Raw genomic sequence first — 19,091 nt, 5'->3', positions numbered from 1 at the left:
GCGCCGTGCGGGGTGAGCGGCCCCGAGAGGCGGGGGAACAATGACGGCGGGACGGGCGGCGGGAGGGGGGCGGCGGCGGCCTCCGGAAAGCGCCGCTGACGGCTGGGGCGCGCTCTTGCGCGGCGCTGCTAGAACGGGCCGGAGATGCTGTTGCTGCCGAGGGAAAATACTTTCTGTAAGCGATGGAAACATGTTCCACTTTATTCGGTTGTTGGCTGGGGCCCAGTGCACGGAGGTCCCAGAGTTCTTCCGGAAGGAGCCGGGAGGTTTACAGCCTCCTCCGACCTGCGGTTCGCGGGGAGAAGAGTTAAGACCGAGGGGCGCCTGGGTGGCTCAGTCGGATGACCGACTTCGGCAAGTCATGCTCTCACGGCTCGTGGGTTCGAGCCCCGCATAGGGCTCTGTGCTGACAGCTAGCTCAGAGCCTGGAACCTGTCTTCAGATTCTGTGTCTGCCTCTCTCTCTCTGACCCTCCGCTCTGTCTGTCTGTCTGTCTCTCTCTGTCTCTCTCTCTCTCTCTCTCAAAAAAAAAAATTAAAAAAAAGACCGAGCCTGAGCATCTTAACGCAGCTGGAGGCGTTGGAGAAAGTGACAAAGGCATGGCTCCTGTGCGTGGCTCAGGGACTGATGCCCCGCCTCTGAACCCGGGCCCAGAATATGTCCTTTAAGGGACTGGTAATGGCTGGGCTTAGCCTGGGGAGGTTCCCCGAAGGGGGCGATTTGAGCGGAGGCTGTGAGTGTCCGGCCTGGGACTGGAAGAGGGCGCTCCCACCCGCCGCTTGGGGACCGGAGGCGGCAAAGGCGCCAGCAGCCCTCAGGGATTCTCGGCCGCGAACCCGCGCAGGGCCTGTGGCTCCTGGTCCCAGCTAGTCAGCTAATGAAAGATAGACACAGGGGACCCTCCCCCTTCCACCTCGAGCCATTGGAAACCGACTCGCCTGCGGAGGAATTACCACTGGAAACATTTTGGAGACACCTGGCCAGAGGCTTCTCTTGAGAGTTGCCTTCCAGAAGCCCAGGACAGGTATGTATCAGGGACCAAAATACCAGGAGCATGTTCCATCTTAGAAGGGTTTCTGCCTCTGTTGTACGTCCTGTGTCATGTTCCCTGCTGTAAACGTTAGCATCTGCATCTTGGGTTTGTGCAATGCTTTACAGTTCAAAACTGCTTTCACACCAGTGATTTATCTGGTGATCACTGTAACCTATGAGACAGGTGTTATTACTCATGTTTAACCAGCGGAGGAAGTGACGCTCAGATGAGCGAAATCCTACACCCAAAGTGACACAGGTGTTAGTGAGAGCTGGGGGACTAGCACGCTGGTGTTCCGGCTGCAAATCCAAGGCTCTTTAAATACATCAGAGGGGGTGCCTGGGTGGCTCAGTTGGTTAGGCCAGTGCAGCTCAGATCATGATCTCATGGTTTGTGGGTTCAAGCCCCGCCTCCGGCTCTGTGCTGACAGCTCAGAGCCTGGAACCTGTTTCTGATTCTGTGTGTCTCTCTCTCTGACCCTCCCCCACTCACACTCTGTGTCTCTCTCGCTCAAAAATAAATAAACATTAAAAAAATAAAAAATTAATACATCAGAGGAAGAAAACCAGGCCTGCTTCGTGCTTCTGGTGCCCAGGGCACACCCAACAATTAAAATGAAATCCAGAAGGACTAGGTTCATTTCTTTTCTTAGTCTTTGCTCTTTCAGACTGTCCCCTTGCCACACAGGTGAGCTCTGGTATTATACACCTGTGTGTGAAGAAGGGGTTCTGTCAGAACCCCAAGGAAAGCCAGGGAGGAACAGAATGGGGGATGAAGCTGGGTCACCAGTTGGGGCTCTCTTCCTTAGCCACACTTAATCGTTAGGCCAACTCAGGCCTCTGTCTTTCCTCATATTGATCGCTCACTGGAGACGCTTTCTTCCCGTCCCAGTCTGGGCTCGGCCTGCCTAAAACAGGCTGCGCCCAAGGGCACCTCTGAAGCTTCCACCTCCGCCGCTGCCATCTCACCCCGCAGGAAACAAAAACATCGCACCCCTCCCATGGACATGACAACATTGTTAAAACGAGTTTGGCTCCTAGAGGACTGTCACTTCAGCTGTGGTCTCTGCCGAGCCACCACACGAAGTCTCTGGCCTGTTCAGCAAAGCAGATAATCCTCTGTGGTTCCTGAGGCTGAGGGGCCATCACAGTCAAGCTTTTTAAAAATGCACATCACTGACGAATGGATCAAGAAGACGTGGTATATATACACGATGGAGTACTACATGGCACTGAGAAAGAATGAGATCTGGCCATTTGTAGCAACGTGGATGGACCTCGAGGGTGTCATGCTAAGCGAAATAAGTCAGGCGGAGAAGGATAGATACCACATGTTTGCACTCATAGGTCTAACAGAACAGAAGAAACCTAACGGAGGACCAGGGGGAGGGGAAGGGGGAAAGAGAGTTGGGGAAAGAGAGGGACGCAAAACTTGAGAGGATATTGAATACTGAAAACAAACTAAGGGTTGAAGGGGAAGGGGGAGGGGGGAAAGAGGTGGTGGTGATGGAGGAGGGCACTTGTGGGGAAGAGCACTGGGTGTTGTATGGAAACCAATTTGACAATAAACTATTTTTTTAAAAATGCACATCAGGGGCACCTGGGTGGCTCAGTCAGTGAAGCGTCCGACTACAGCTCAGGTCATGATCTCATGGTTTGTGGGTTCAAGCCCCCTGTCAGGCTCTGTGCTGACAGCTCAGAGCCTAGAACCTACTTCTGATTCTGTGTCTCCCACTCTCTCTGACCCTCCCCTGCTCACGCTGTGTGTGTCTCTCTCTCTCAAAAATAAACAAAAACATTTAAAAAAATTTTTTTAAAAATAAAAATGCATATCAGGGCACCTGGGGTGGCTCAGTTGGTGAAGCATCCAACTTTGGTTCAGGTCCTAATCTCGCAGTCCACGAGTTCGAGCCCCACATTGGGCTCTGTGCTGACAGCTCAGAGCCTGGAGCCTGCTTCACATTCTGTGTCTCCCTCTCTCTGTGTTCCTCCCCCACTCGTGCTCTGTCTCTCTCTCAAAAATAAATAAAAAACATTAAAATTTTTTCTTAAAATAAAAATGCACACCACTGAGCGCATCTTTAGATTGGGATTCAGGAGGTCCTGGATGTGTGCTATTTGTTTTGTTTCAAATACTCTGAAGTGATTTGGATGATCAGGTGGGTTTGGAACCCACAGACCTAGGATGACACTCGTCTGAATTGGCAGATTATTGGTCAAGTGAGGAACGTGTCATTCAGATGTTCATGACGCGTAGGAATGGGCAGAGGACAGCTCCATTCATGAGAGCCCAAAAGGGAACTAAAACCGCCCGTGGTAGGAAAATGCTGTGTTGAGCGTAAGACTTAGAGGAATAAAGGTTAGGGAACTGAGAATGGGTGGGAACTTATTTTTACTAAAATAAAATGAAAGAGTCAGTACTCTAGCTAGAGATACGGTCAGTGGCTCACATTTACATGACTTCTATTCTGATCAATGGACCGTGTTTGCTTCATTGCCTGACTCTCCGGACACGCACTGCTCCTGCAGTAGCCACTAGCCATGTGCGGACACGGCTCCCCTGAAGATGCCTCATTCAGCTGAAAGGTGCTGTCCGTGCAAGGGTCACACTGGACTTGAAAGGCTTCGTGAGGAAAAGTAACAGCTCATGGACACCGCCAACACTGATTTTGTGTCAAAAGAATATTAGAGATCCATTGAATTAAAATCTAATACATTATTAAAAGTAATTTCACCTGTTTCTTTTTACTTGTTTTCACGTGGCTCCTAGAAAACTTTAACTTACATGTATGGTCTGTGGGGGCTGAGAGCATTCGTGATCTGGGTGATTAAGATTTATGTGTATGTGAGTAGGTGTTAAATTCATCCAACTGGGCCCTGAAGCCTTGTGTGCTGTACTGCTAAATATAAATAAAGATCCGTTTAAAAAATTTTAAAAACTAACAGTAGATTCCAGTTGCATTTAGAGCAAAAGCTAAGCTCCTCTCCCTCACCTGATACCGAGCTCCCCATGGAGCACTGCCCTTCCCGCTTCCCAGGTGTGCCTCGCTCACACCCATCTTGGAGTATTTGCATTTGCATTTTCCTCTGCTTGGAAGGTTTTTCTTCCAGATCTTTGCTCCCATTCATATCTCAGCTAAAACATCACCTCCTTCCTCGGCCATCTGTATCAGGAAGGATGTTTTGGTCAAAAGGAACAAGAAACTCAAACTGGCTTAAACACTGAAGGGAGTTTACTGCTGTAGACCTAAGTCCAGAAGCAAATCAAGCTCCAGCCAGGGTACAGTCAGGGACTTGGATCCTTTTTTCTGTGATTCTCTGGGTGTTCCCCTCAACAGTCACCTTTATCTTCATCCTGACCTCCTCATGCAGCAAAATGGCTGCAGCAATCCCTGGCCTCACATCCATATCCCACCTCCTCCAGAAAGAGAGTTTCTTGTCCTTCAACACTCAAAGGAAAGTTCTGGACTTCACCTACCCAATCCTATAGCCCAGGAGACTCCCACCCACTAACTGGTGTAATCCTGAACCAGTCAGTGCTCAAAGGACCAGAATTAGGTTTAGGCGGTGAAAGCCCCATGCCGCCCAAGTCTCAGGGCTCTGATGTGTTTGAGACATTTGGATGGGTTCTGGGGAAGCAGCCGATGTGTCACTAGACCACCCTACCACCTTACATCACTGTCCAGACCAGTACTTAGCAAACTTTTCCTGTCCAGAAAAATAGTAGATAATGAGAGTTTGCATGCTTCCTAAAAGTCTGTATTTTAGAATCTTTAAAAAAGTATAAATTATTCTTAGCTCATGGCCTTACCAAATAGGCCAAGGGCCGGATTTGACCCAAGGGCGAGATTTGCCAACGCTGATCTAGACCATCGTGATGCTTGTGATGTCTAAATTTACCTCGTTTATTTCTCTCCCCTGACTATGACGTAAGCTCCGTGAGAGCGGGAACCGTGTCTGTCTTACCCTCCACTGTCTTCTCTGTGCACAGAGATGCTCACTAAATACTTCCTGGATGAATGATGAGAAAAGTTTAGGCAGAGTAGGAGGACCCAGCGCCTCGCTCTGGCCTGGCTTTCTCTGCCCTTCCCGCCTCGAGGACACAGCTGTCCCATCCTGGGCAGGACTGCCACTGGCCAACGAGCCCCCTCTGGCTGGTGCAGCCCAGCACCCAGGGCCGCGGGGAGGGCGAGGACTGGACCCTGTACAGCGGCCTTGGCGTGGAGTTCCGAGTCAGAGTTCTAAGAGCTCACCTTCTTTTATTGTTCCCGCACCTCTATGGCAAGCTCCTCTGGTTGTGCTCTGCTTGCTGGTTTGACTCTCTTTTCTTTCACCAACTCCCAACACCCTCTTGTCCCGGTTTTCAGCAACAGGACTGCAGTTTGCATGGTTTGAAGTGAAACTCTCATTTGGTACCTGGAAGGACATCCAAGCCTAACAGAAGGTCCCATCGGGCCGGTATGCGGTTTGGGAAGGGATTTCTGCGCTGTGCGCTTACTAAAGGTCAAGAACGACAGTGGGAACCCAGAAGAAGGACCAGCCAAAGTCGTCAAGGAAATGGGGAAGCTGTTGTAAAAATACAGAGTAATATTCTTTCATCTGGGAAGATAGAAGCCAAGAGGGAATAACATCTGTTTGATCATGAATGTTATGGCGAGGGTGGCCATGAACTCATTCACCAAAACCTGACCGGGACCAGGGTGCCCTGCTCAGACCTTGAGAGAATTCTGTTTGGGAAGAATAGAATAAAATCTGACTTCACTTGGTGGGTGGTAAGCTCATGGAACTCATTACCCCAAGGAGGAATCAGGCGGGAAATAAAAAGGCCCAGTAACCAAGACAGATTTTAATGACCCACAAGAGGCATGAGGATGCCTTGGGATATCAGGATGTGCTCTCAGAAGTGGCTGACAGGAAGCAGAACTTCACATTGCTTCCCTGCGTATCCCTGGAAGGGACAGAGCTCCAAGCAGGAATGATCATGAGCCATGGCCGTACGCCACCCCATGTCTTGGGAGGTCTGGAAGATTCCCTTGCTCTGGGGAAGGGGGGCCTCATTGATCAAAGAGTGACTTTCCCAAGTTGGAACGCTAGGCCAGCTACAATCTGTCACTGGGAATCTGGAGATCATTAAGATAATAAAATGATGTTTGTGGAAACATTACATAAATGCCTACTCAGTGGAAACTCGCCTGTTGTCATTACAATAGCTAATGTCGATTAGGTACGAAGTGCTATAAGTACTTATTTAATCCTTATGACAACCCTGTAATATGGGTACTATCATATCATCATCCTATTTGACAGATGGGAAAACTGAGGCGCAGAGAAATAACCCTTTCAAGGTCCCACAGCTAATAAGTGATCCAGGATTCAAACTCGGACTAACTGTAGAGTATGTAACTTCCCCCATCAAACCAGGATTCAGGCCACCCCTACAGTTCTACTGAAGAGGGTACAGCTCAGCTCCAGTCAGGTGTTGCTAGGAAGGAACGCAGGTCCGTTGTGCCCGTACAGATTTTTTTCTAGGAAAGTCATGCGAGTCACCACCAGGCTCTGGATGGAACAAGTCCAGCTAAATGTAGCCTGAAGTCATCTGGCTCCTGACTTCTGCTCTACCCACACCACCCCTCCGGCAACATTTCTCACAGACAAGATGCTTGACCCGAGTTCCTAGGCCTGTGCTCTGATTGGCAGTAGGACAGACTCTTGGGGCTGGGTGCTTCTGTGACTGGGGGTCTGTCGCCAACAGAACAGATTTGATGCCCCGGCCACTGAGCAACGTCCAGTAATCTCTCTGCTCCCTTACAGTTCCAGGACCCAATGAAACAATGAATGCCATCACTGAAAGTGGCATCCAAGGCTCTGAGGCAGAGAGAGATGCGGACGTGTGGGAGGATAGGCTCTGTGGCACAGAACCTGATCGTCCAGAACAAGCGCATAAACCACACAAAATGTTTAGAACCCAGGGCTGCACCTTAGAGCTGGTGGGTGTGAGAAAACTGGCAAAGCAAAGGCAGGGCAAGGACCTGTAGCATCAAGTGGAGCCTTCATTCAGGGTCACCCCTAGGGTGGGGTAGGTTGTGGCCTGCACCTCAAGTTGAACAGAGGACTGGGGGCCTTTTTCTAGTTTGCACAAAGGCACTATCTAATTTGCTATACCAAGCACTCCTGAGGCTGTGTCTGTCTGCCCAGAGAACGGACCTTTTCTAATTCTTATCAAGTCTCCATATGTACCAGGAGAAATGGACCCTGGAGAAATTCGGGGTGCTGCTCTACAGCACAGGGCTTGATGTGCCCCCTAAGGGCAGGGCTCCAAGCTCAGTGACAGGACCGGAGCTCAGGACCCCAGGATCTGGGGCTCCCTGCACCAGCCAGTGCTCCAGGGAGGAAGGAGAGGCAGGGCAAGGAGGCCAGCCTGCAAGAGGACAGAGGTTCAGCTTCCTCATTCTGTCCCCAGTGAGAGAGCAAGGTCCACCCAGCCCCTGGGTGGAGCAGGAAGTGAGAGAAAAGGCCACACCTGGGCGCACGACCCTTTATTGCCCGAGAGCCCCACCTTCATAAGTGTGGCTGAAACAGCATCCTGGATCCTGACCAAAGAGATTACAGCAGTGACCTGGGGGGCAGCCAGCAGAGGGGCGGGGTCTTCTCTCCCCACAGAACACGAACCAACTCAGTTAATCCTCACAATTTCCCGGGTCACAGGTAAGGAAACGGAACCAAGACAAGAAAGATAAGGAATTGGGTCAAGGTTGCATAACTAGTAAGTTGCAGAAGTGGACTTTGAACCTAAAGTGGACGCTGTGGCCTCTGCCCAGGTTCCCTTCAGGGCTGATGACAGCTCACGACCAGTCCCTCCCCAGGAATAGCCCTGCCTGAAGGAAGCCACCCCACATCCAACCCGGGCCCCTTCCAGGGGGCAGCCCCTATCCAACTCAGCCGTGCCGGGGTGGGGGTGGGGCACAAATACTAAGTCCCTTGCCCTAGTTTGGGACAATTCAGAAGGGCCATCCTGGCTTCAGAGTTTTTATCGCAACTGTTCTATGTCAACATCTCCCTCTGCTGCCCTCACTCTTAAAGCTGCTGCTGGGGGCGGTGAGCAGCACATCTCCTCAATAAACTCTCTGCATGCAAATCTCCCTCTTAGAATTGTCCTTGGGGACATCCTACCTAAGACCCCTGCATTCACCACCTTTATGAAACGCTGCCTCGCACCTCAAGCTTGCCAGGATCGAAGAATCTAGAATTCCAGTAGGGAGGGTGAGGCAAATCAGCAATGAGCACCAGCAGGAAGCCACCATCACCCCCTTGGCTAGAGGCACAGAAGATGGGGCAGTGTTACCCCAGCCCAGGGATCACCAGGCAGAAGCTGGGATCACACTAGGTCACAGCGGGTCTGTCTGGGAGAAACAGAAACCCCTACTGGAGGCACCCTGGATGTTTGGGAGGGTAAGACCCTGGCTCCTCCCAGGCCCCCTCCTTCAGCTTTATGATTATAGACTACTCGTAAGCCCAGAGAGTGAATACCCCAGCTTAAGTTTGCACTTACTTAGGCAATATTAAAAACTGAAAATGTCAAGTCAGTTTCATGTCCCTTCTGAAAGGGAAACATTGGCGTCATCAGCCTCGGCCCTGGCCCTGCACACCCTCGCTGTCCAGACTTTCCATTGCTTTGATCCCTTCAGGGTTGGGGGTGGGCAGCCCAAAACAGCCTGGAGAGCCAGTGGACTTTACAGCTTGAGGGTCTGTCCTAGGGAAGGGCCCCCTGACTGTAGGGGGCCATCTCTCCAGGGCATTAAAGTCACTTCGGGGCTTGTGAATCTCAGTCTAGAAGAGGGTGTGCATGCGTGCGGTCTCCTCTGTCACAGGAGGACTGTGTGTGCACATCTTTTAAAATGGAGCGGAGTCACTGGCGTTGGTAATAGATGGAATGTGAACCTATTTGGTTTGTATCATGTGGAGGGAAAGCTCCTTTGGTTTGTCCCCATGGAAGGAAACCAGGTCCAGTGGAGAGATGAGGACCGAGGAGCCCAACCTGCCCCCTCCTCCCCCCAGCAGACTACTGGCTCCAAGGAGGCCAGGCCCGGCCCTGGAGACAGGCTGCCATCGGTTTGTTTTCCAGTGGGCTGGAGACCTGGGCTGAAGGCACATCTGCTTCTGTTTATTCTTCCTCCTTATCTTAACGGGCCCCCACCCATCACTCCCTGTTACCCCTCACCACCCCACTCACCACACTGGGACACTCAGGTGCCTCTTGCTGCCCCAGGCAAAGACTCAGGGCTGGGGGGAGGGGGAAGGACAAGCTGGAGACTTGGTGTCCTGGGTTAAGGGTCCTCCTAAACACCCCCTGCCAAGCTCCACTGGATACTATGGTCAAAGTGGGACAGGACAAAAGGAGTGAAAGGCCAAAGACTCTCCTCCTGGGAAGGAAAGCAGGAAACTGGCAGGTTGCTAGGGGCAACCTTAGCTCTACGAGAAATGTAATTATGTTTAAATTTCAGGTTACACCTAGGCTAATAACTACAACTGGAAATTCCTGTGGGGAGGAGGAAGTTTTCTCTCGTTAAGAGATAATAGAGAGTTACTCGCCCTTGAACCGAGAGCAGTCAGTTTCGTACAGGAAGAACATCTCGCATGGGGCCCCTGCTAGCCAATAAGGCACCTTTGGGCAGACTAGAAAAAGGGGCCCCTTGGTCCAGGCAGCTGCTCCTGTCCCTTCCCAGCACCCTGGGACGGGAGAAAAGGGACAGTTACATAAGCCTAGCAGCTCTCTCCCTCCCTCCTCGCTCTCCCTTTCATTAACCTGGACTGCCTGAGCTCTGAATAGACCGCCCCAGAGGCCGAGGAAACCACTGGAAGCTGTGAGAGGAGCTTGCAAGGCTTTTAACACTAACTTGGGCCAGAGTCCCTGCTCTAGTCCCCGGCATGGCAAGGCTGCGAGTTGAGTCGTAAGAAAGCCTTCTAATCATGCTCCAGGCCTGACCCGGCTTCTCCTAATTTGTCTTATCAGCAATTTAGAAATCATGAGAAAGGTACCAGATTTCTCAAGGATTTCCTTTTTCATTTTTCATTGAGTTTTTTTATTTCAGAGAGAGTGAGGGTGAGGCAGAGGGAGGGAGGAGAGTGAGAGAGAGAGAGAATCAATCCCAAGCAGGCTCCATGCTCAGCAAGGACCCGGACATGGGGCTCGATCCCATAACCCTGGGATCATGACCTGAGTCAGACGCCCAACCGACTGAGTCGCCCAGGCGCCCCATCGAGGATTTCCTTCTTTAAATTTTGCTTAATGCCTGTCATCATCACGCATGGTTTTTGTTTCTGTAATTTTAATTGTAGATAGCATGAAGTTCCATTCTTTTTAAGTAGTTCTCTCTCTCTCTCTCTCTCTCTCTCTCTTTTGGTAGCAAAATTGGCAATATAGCATGGTGGTTCCAAGCCTGATTTTGGAATCAGAATGATTTAAGTTCCAATTTTAACTCCCCCAATTGCTAGCTGAATGGCCCTGTGCAATTCACTTAACTTCTCCACATCCCAGTGTTCCCGTCTATAAAATGGAGATAAGTAAGAGTATTTACCATAAAGAATTGGCACATGAATTTAAATGAGGTGATGCATGGAAAACACTTACAAAGTGCCAGGCACACAGCACCTAATACTCATTAGCTACTCTTACGCTTCTTTTAATTAGGTAGGGAAAGTGACACCTTACTCCTGGGTAACCGCAAAGGTTGACCATATTTTCTGTCCCTTGGAGAAATGGCTGATTCACTGTCAGGGCCAGAGAAAGTGAAACTGGGGCATCAACTTGTGCCAAAAGACTCGGAAGTGTTCAAAAACATAGGAGACATCGATGGGATTCTTTGGAACAATTTGAGCATCAAAATGAACAATGACTACAAGCGTAAAAGGATAAATAAAATAAATTGTGTCCATCGTGATATTCAAAACAAGAGGGAAAGGAAGGGAAACAGCTCATAAAAATGGAAGGAATAATAGAATTGGGTATCACTATTTTGTAGCCCCCCAATAAAACAAGGTATCTATGCAAAGTTTATCAATGGAGCCACTGGATAAAAATTTACTGGACAGTGAGATATTCACATTGCCACAGATGACTCATGTATTATCAAGGGAGAAATGTCCCTTTACAATAGAGAGACCTGGGGATCAGTATCTTAAATGAGTAATCAAACTGAGCATGTCCAACAATTATGCACCTTCTGATGTAATATAATCTTTTTTTTAAGTTTATTTATTTTGAGAGAGTGTGTGGGAGGGGCAGACAGAGAGAGAAAGAGTGAGAGAGAATCTCAAGCAGGCTCTGCACTGTCAGTTCGGATTCCAATGTGATCTCACATCCATGAGATCATGATCTGAGCTGAAATCAAGAGTCAGACACTCCACCAACTGAGACACCCAGGTGCCCCTGACCTAATACAATCTGAAATACACAATGCCACCTGTGAATTATTTCTGCCGAAGTAACTACCATGATTCTAACCACGCCTCATGACAACATTACAATGTATGAGAAAGATGGAGATGGAGGAACAAGAGAAATCAAGAAGATAAACTCACAATGTGGAACAGACTGTAAGACAACTGACCAGTGGCAAAGGCTCTCTCCTTGACCAGACTTTAATCAGGCTCCTTTGAATGTCTTTTGATTAGACCTTGACCTTGGTCCCCACTCTGTCTTGAGCCTGCCCAGCTAGTCTTAGTAAAGAATCTTGCTAAATCATCCCCCACCCTTGACATCTGATCACCCTCAACTTCTGATCAAGGTCTTCATGGCCCAGTTTTGATAATTAAGCCCTTGACCTGCCTTTAGCGAGGGTCCTGTCAGGCCAGTGTAGCAAGAATCCCACTTGCCCTTGATGTCTGCTCTTGGGACTTGTCTTTCCACCGACGCCCTCATCCTGCTCTTTGGCTATAAATCCCACCTGCCCTTGTTTCAGAGCTGAGTACGATCTGTCTCTCTCATTACAATAATCTCCGTTATCATTTGAGAACAACTTTCTCATTAACACTTCAAGAAGTTCATGTCATTTTTCTAAAGGTGGATTATTTTAGAATCAAAGAGGTTAGAAAGACGTAATGATCCAATGAATATAAGATTCCGTGATTGGATTCTAACCAAAAAGGAAAAAATAATCTACAAAAGATATTTGGAGGACAGTTGCATCCTTTTGATTATGGACTGGATATTATAAAAGTACTTGTTAGGTTCTGCAGGTGTGATAATGGTACTGGTTATGAGGAGGATGTCTTTGCTCCTGTGAAATGTCCGCATTTTGTTAACACCTATAGTTAGAGGTTGTCTTAATTTCCTAGTACAGCTGTAACAAAGTACCACAAGTGGAGTGGTTTTCAGCAACAGAAACCTGCCCTCTCACAGTTCTGGAAGCTAGCGGTCTGAAGTCCAGTGTCAGTGGGCCATGCTTTGTCTGAAAGCTCTGGGGGAAGATCCCTCCTCGGTCCCCCCCAGCTCCTGGGTGGTCTGGTAAATCCTTGCTGTCCCCTGGCTTGGGACCACGGTAACTGCAATCTCTGCGTCCAAGTCACATGTCCTCAACTGTGTGCTTCTCTGTGACTTCAAATCTCATCTCTCTCTCTTTATAAGGACACCAGTCACTGGATGGAGGGTCAACCCTGCTCCGGCACATGCTCACCGTAACTTGATTACGTCTGTGAAGGTGCTACGCATAGGTAGGTCACATTCACTAGAACGAGGGTTGAGGACTTCAGCCTGTCTTTTGGTGGAACATAATTCAACCCAGAACAAGGATGAAATGTCACGATGTCTGAAATTTACTTTCACTTATTTCAGCAAAAAAGAACTTTCTTTAACTCGAGAAAGTGTGAAAAGGGAAAAAAATTAATGTAGTGAAGGTGATCATTGTGAAATCTAGGTTGAAAGTTTAGGGGTGAGTATTATATTCTTTCAACTTTTCTATAGGTTTGAAAATTTTCAAAATAAAAAAACGGAAGGAAATTTAAAAATATAAATAAATAAATAATTGAAGGAAAACCAGACACCTGACAATTCGCCATCCACAGTCCTATTGTTTCATATATATTTTTTTAAACAAGCATTCCCATTTTTAATAAGCACTTAAAGATGATTCCAATGCACCGCCGGATTGAAAAAAACATTATAAGGGGCGCCTGGGTGGCTCAGTAGGTTAAGCATCCAACTTCAGCTCAGGTCATGATCTCACAGTTTGTGGGTTCAAGCCCTGCATCAGGATCTGTGCTGACAGCTCAGAGCCAGGAGCCTGCTTCAGATTCTGTGCTCCCTCTCTCTCTGCCCCTTACCTGCTCATGCTCTGTCTCTCTGTGTCTCAAAAATAAATGAAACATTAAAAATTTTTTAAATAAATAATAAATATTATTTTTTAAAAAAAGAAAAAAAACACTATAAATTTCTAATATTATACCATACTATTAAAAATACTATTGGTGGCTCGCTCTACATGGATCCACTGTGTTGTTGAAGTCTGTGAGCCCGAGTTTAGGCTGGCCGGGCCTAAATTCGAAATAAAACCCTTTGCTTTTGGAAAAAAAAAAATACTATTGGTATGGCTCATTCAGTTCAGTGTCCGACTTTGCTTCAGGTCATGATCTCAAGGTTTATGAGTTCAAGCCCCACACGGGGTTCTGTGCGGACAGCTAGGAGCCCGGAGCCTGCTTCGGAACCTGTGTATCCCTCTGTCTCTCTGCCCCTCTCCCGCTCGTGCTCATTCTCTCTGTCTCTCTCAAATGGAGAAATAATACTACTAATACTAAATACTAAATGTATTACAAATCTATATACACACTAAGCACTAAATATACTTAGTAAATATAAATACTAGATAGTCTAAATAATACTATCCTTAATTTATAATACTCAATACTATAAATATAATAAGTAGTAAAAATATCATAAACTCACAGGGATGTATTTAAATCCCTGCCCCTTCTTTCTACCAACACACTCTAAGATATGTTCTTTTCAGAGCATAAATGTATATAAAATTGTGTCACCCAAAACAACACACACACACACAAAGATGGTGAGTATTTCGGGGAACACTGGCCAATGTAACAACATCTAACAATCTATTATTAGGTGTATATTTCACAAAAGGGAGTTATATCAAATAAGTTTATTTCTCCTGAAGAGGCTGCAGTTAGGATTTTTTCATCCCTCCTCTGCTCTTATCTCTCTTATGGGTATATGCTTTTTTTTTAAGTCCCTTTACCCACATTTTAGTGGGGCTTGGGGAGGAGGCTGAGGCCGATGCACACTTTCAGTCTCCTGTGTTTAATGGGAGGTCCTCAGAGTCCAAGGTATTCAACCTTAATTTTATTGAAAGAGGCTTCCTTGTCTAAATCTAGTCCCAGTTACAAAATGGCAGCCAAGGAGAAATATGACTTGATTCACATCATCTGAAGACCACTTTCCAAAAATGCTTTTGGCCTGTGTGGTTAAGTCTGAATTATCGTCGAAGTACAATCGTCTGACTGTCATGCGTGGACCATGCAGAGACAGCTCCAGCCCAAAGCCCCAGCCTCGTCCCTTCTGCGGAACACCCGTGCTCACAAACAGTAGGTTCCCCTTCTCTGGCCCTGGAATAAACAGGAAGGTCTCTTGGAGCTGTGGTCTCAGGGCCACAGTCCTGCCCCTAATTTCTTCAGACCCTTTACCAAGAACTGAGTCATTGCAACATCGCGCTCAGCCCGCTGCCTCAGCACAAGGCAAGCTTTGCTGTGGTGTGAGGTTTTGCAGGCTGCAAACTACATCTAGGTCAGCAAATTAAACTCCACGGTGTGGTTACAGAGTCCGGCCTCATCTGGCTCAAGGGCGGTCTGGCTTCACCCTCTGGGCACTGGCTCTTCTGGCGCTCGGGATACCCGGGCCCTCGGCGGGTGTTTAAGGTACAGCACTTCAAGCCCAAGCTGCTGGATGACATGTGCCTACACTCAGAGCCTTGTTTTGTCCACCAGGGCTCCGGGGTGTGTGAGTGGCAGTCCTCCACTCCTGCGGACACTGAGATTTGTGTGTGCATATAGAGACAAAAGGGGGAAGGTGGAGACGTATTTCTTTGTTCCTTAGTTTCATTTACTGCCTGTGTTTTTTTGCTGCCATGATGACCCCACCATGAGCCTTTTTTCTCAGTTCCCTTTCGTGGAAGCTCTTAAGAAGAAGTTCACAACAGATGGCCAACTGGTATACCTAGACAGGGTTTTACAAACCCCATCCCAGTAGCCAATGGGATGGAGTCCCCTGGTTCGGGAACTGGGTCTCAGATCGACAGTGGATAAAGCCCCCGGAAACTAAGTTATGTTAAAAATTCAAAACAGACAAACAAAGATTCACAACAACTCAGCAAATACTTTCTTGAGGGCCTGCTGCTGTCCAGGGCTCGGGAACACAGACGTGAAAACCAGAGTCGCCTCTCAGGAGCTCTTTGACAATGGAGAAAGTTCACCAACATCCTAGTGGATGACTACACTTCTTACGGCCTCGCACTGACTCATGCTTCCGGAAACCGTACGCCAAGTTCACTCTGGGGAAAACCCCTCCTTCATTCTCTGTGTGCTTTCATTGGAACTAGATCTGCCCCTGGCTCTAGAGCTAAGACGCAAACTCGGGCCGGCCACAGTGATTGGCCGAAGATACACATGAAATTCTTGCCGATCGTATTTAGGCTGAGGTACTAGGTACTTTTTACTAGGGTTGCTATCAGTAAGGATGATATGAGAATAGAGTTTCTAGAAACCACAAGATGAAATCTAACAAGATGAGGCCAACATAGCAGAAGACAGACCTGAATGAGAGAAACTGAGTCCCCCTGGTCAGGCCATTCTCGAAGTTCCATATATTCCTGTGGAATAACAGGAATTTATTTCCTGTTAATTGTCCTAGTCATCATTTTTATTTGTTTAAGCTACTCAGATGGCATTCTCTGTAATTTGCCACTAAAAGAGCTCTGTGTAATAAGTTGAATAGTGTCCACCAAAAATTCACATCCACCCAGAACTCTGGAACGGGACCTTACTTAAAAATAGGGTCTTCGGGGCGCCTGGGTGGCTCAGTCGGTTGGGCCTCCGGCTTCGGCTCAGGTCAGATCTCATGTTCGTGGGTTCGAGCCCCGCGTCAGGCTCTGTGCTGACAGCCAGCTCAGAGCCTGGAGCCTGCTTCCGGTTCTGTGTCTCCTCTCTCTGCCCCTCCCCCGTCTCATGCTCTGTCTCTCTCTGTATCAAAAATAAATAAAAACCTTAAAAAAAATTAAAAAAAAAAATAGGGTCTTCAAAGATGTAATCAAAGATGTTGTGATGACATCATCTTTGATATATAGTGTGCCCCAAAACTTTTTTTTTTAAGTTTATTTACTTATTTGGAGAGAGACAGAGACAGTGTGAGGGAGGGAGGGTGAGGGAGAGAGGAAGAGAGAGAGAGAGGAGAGAGAGGAGAGAGAGAGAGAGAGAGAGAGAGAGAGAGAGAGAGAGAGAGAGACTCCCAAGGAGGCTCCACACTCAGCACAAAGCCCGATGTGGGGCTTGAACCCATGAAACTGTGAGATCATGACTTGAGCTGATACCAAGAGTCGAATGCTTAACTGACTGAGCCACCCATAATGTGCCCCAGATCTAACGCCTGCTGTTCATAAAGATGAGGAGAGGCAGAGAATGGAGGAATTTATGTTGCCGAAGGCCACGGAGCGCCGGAGCTACCCGCAGGGACGAGGCAAGGAAGGACCCTCTCGGGAGAGCACGTAAAGGGAATGTGTCCCCGCTGACACCTAGATTTCAAACATCGGCCTCCAGAACCGTAGCATTTCCAGCTTTAAGCCACCCTGCGCGTGGCACTTGATGACAGCAGCCCTGGCAAAGCCATGCCCGCTGATGCAGGAAATCGTTCAATAAATATTTATTGGTCCCTAATATGGGTCTGAACAGATCCCAGCATAAAATCCAGAGGCTGCAGAGAGACCCCTGAGCTGGGACTTTGTGAAGAACGTGTTGTCCCACCAACCCGCCCCCCCCAGGGGCATCTCTGGAAGGCCAGGGGAATCGGCAGGATTCACGGCCCCCTGCTCTAGCTGTTTTGGAAGCCACTCTCCTGACACGGGACCTCTGTTTCTTCAACAGGGAAATGAGCTCTGTTTCGTATAAATTGAATACATTTTTCCAAGTTTGTTTTTTGTCTTTTTACTTTGTTTATAGTAATCATTGCCCTGCAGAATTTCCACTTTTTTACATTTTCAAATCTATCCATTTTTTTAAGGCTTAGAGTTGTTGGCTTTTAAAAATGTCACACCGTCTCTCTCATAAATAAAAACATTAAAATTTTTTTTAATTTCCCTTTTTTTTTAAATGTTTTATTTATTTTTTTAGAGAGAGAGAGAGAGACAGTGTGAGCAGGGGAGGGTCAGAGAGAGAGGGAGACACAAAATTCAAAGATAGGCTCCAGGCTCTGAGCTAGCTGTCAGCACAGAGCCCGACAGGGGGCTTGAACCCACAAACTGTGAGATCACGACCTGAGCAGAAGTCGGATGCTCAACTGACTGAGCCACCCAGGCGCCCCTTAATGTCCCATTTTTATCTAATGGGCTATACTACGTAATAATGTTGTTGCTTTTTTCATTTCTTTTTTTTCTTATTGCAGAAAAAGACACATAACGAAATTTACCACCTTCCCCAGTTTTAGGTATACAGTTCAGCGGCATTAAGTGCATTCCCACTACTGTGCCCCTGTCGTCACCATCCATCTCCAGAACGCTTTCCATCTTGCAAAACTGAAACTCTACACCCATTCGCCAATAACGCCCCATTTCTCCCTCCCTATGCCTCCGCTAGCCATTGTACTTTCTGTTTGTAAGTTTAACTGCTCTTAGGACTAAGGCAGCTTTCTTTTATATTTACTTGTACTTCCCTTCCACTGCATTTCCACCACCTTTATGGGGTGCCTCCAATAAACAGCAGCAGTGGAAACGACCACCATTTGTGTCCAGGCATTGTTCCCAGGCTCCCTGTCCAACAGCTCTAATCTTCCAGTGTCCCTGCCAGCGGGGTGGCCTTCTGTCCATTTTACAGGATGAGGGAAGTGTGGCCCCAACGGATTATACAAATTGCACTGATTAAGAGTCTCACTCCCGCTCTTCATTGGAAGAGGGAGGATTTGTGTTCGTGTCTGTCCGAGCCAAAGCCAGGGCTCCTGGCACAGCGCCATTTTAGACGACTCGCAGGTGTGCCCCCGGAGTGAGCAGCGTCTACAGACTTCTGATCTTGTCTCTCAAATGTGGACTCTTCCTGGCCTTCCTCCCACAGGAGAACCTTACTTTCGAACGCTGCAGGTACCTTTTGCACCCTGAAGCCTGGTTACAGAACACAACTCTGTGAATATCATGGGGGAATAAGAGGAAGTAATTATTCAAAAAGCGAGGTTTATGCCCATGGTCAAGATTCCAGTGTTGAAGGCGACAGTAGCCCCAAGTGGCTTCCATGGGTGTGTCCTCACCCCACTTTCTGCCCTCCCTCAGGTAGGTGGCCTCTCGCTGCCAACTTGTCTTGTCCTAACCACAGGAAAGCACAGAAGAGTGTGAACTTGGCCTCATCTGAACTGTTTCCTGTGTGAGCTCTGTGTCTCACTTAAAGGAAGTGTAAACAATGGTGAATGATACTTGTATTAGTTTGCTAGGGCTGACCTGACAGAGCACGCTTGAATGACAGAAACGTCTCACAGCCCTGGAGGCAACATGTTGAGATGAAGGTGTTGGCAGGGTGGTTTCTTCCGAGGCCTCTGTCCTTGGCTTGTACATGGCTGTCTTCCCTTGTGTCTTTATACGATGCACCCGTCTGCTTGGGCTGCTGGGACAAAATACTACAGGCTGGGCGGCTTAACCAGCAGAAACTGGTTTTCTCGGGTGCCTGGGTGGCGCAGTCGGTGAGCGTCTGACTTTGGCTCAGGTCATGATCTCAAAAGTTCAAGAGTTCGAGTCTTGCTTCCGGCTCTGCACTGACAGCTCAGAGCCTGAAGCCTTCTTGAGATTCGATGTCTCCCTCTCTCT

Source organism: Suricata suricatta, chromosome 2 (assembly GCF_006229205.1).
Source record: "Suricata suricatta isolate VVHF042 chromosome 2, meerkat_22Aug2017_6uvM2_HiC, whole genome shotgun sequence".
Taxonomy (NCBI): Eukaryota; Metazoa; Chordata; class Mammalia; order Carnivora; family Herpestidae; genus Suricata; species Suricata suricatta.
Note: the sequence above shows the minus strand (reverse complement) of the source record.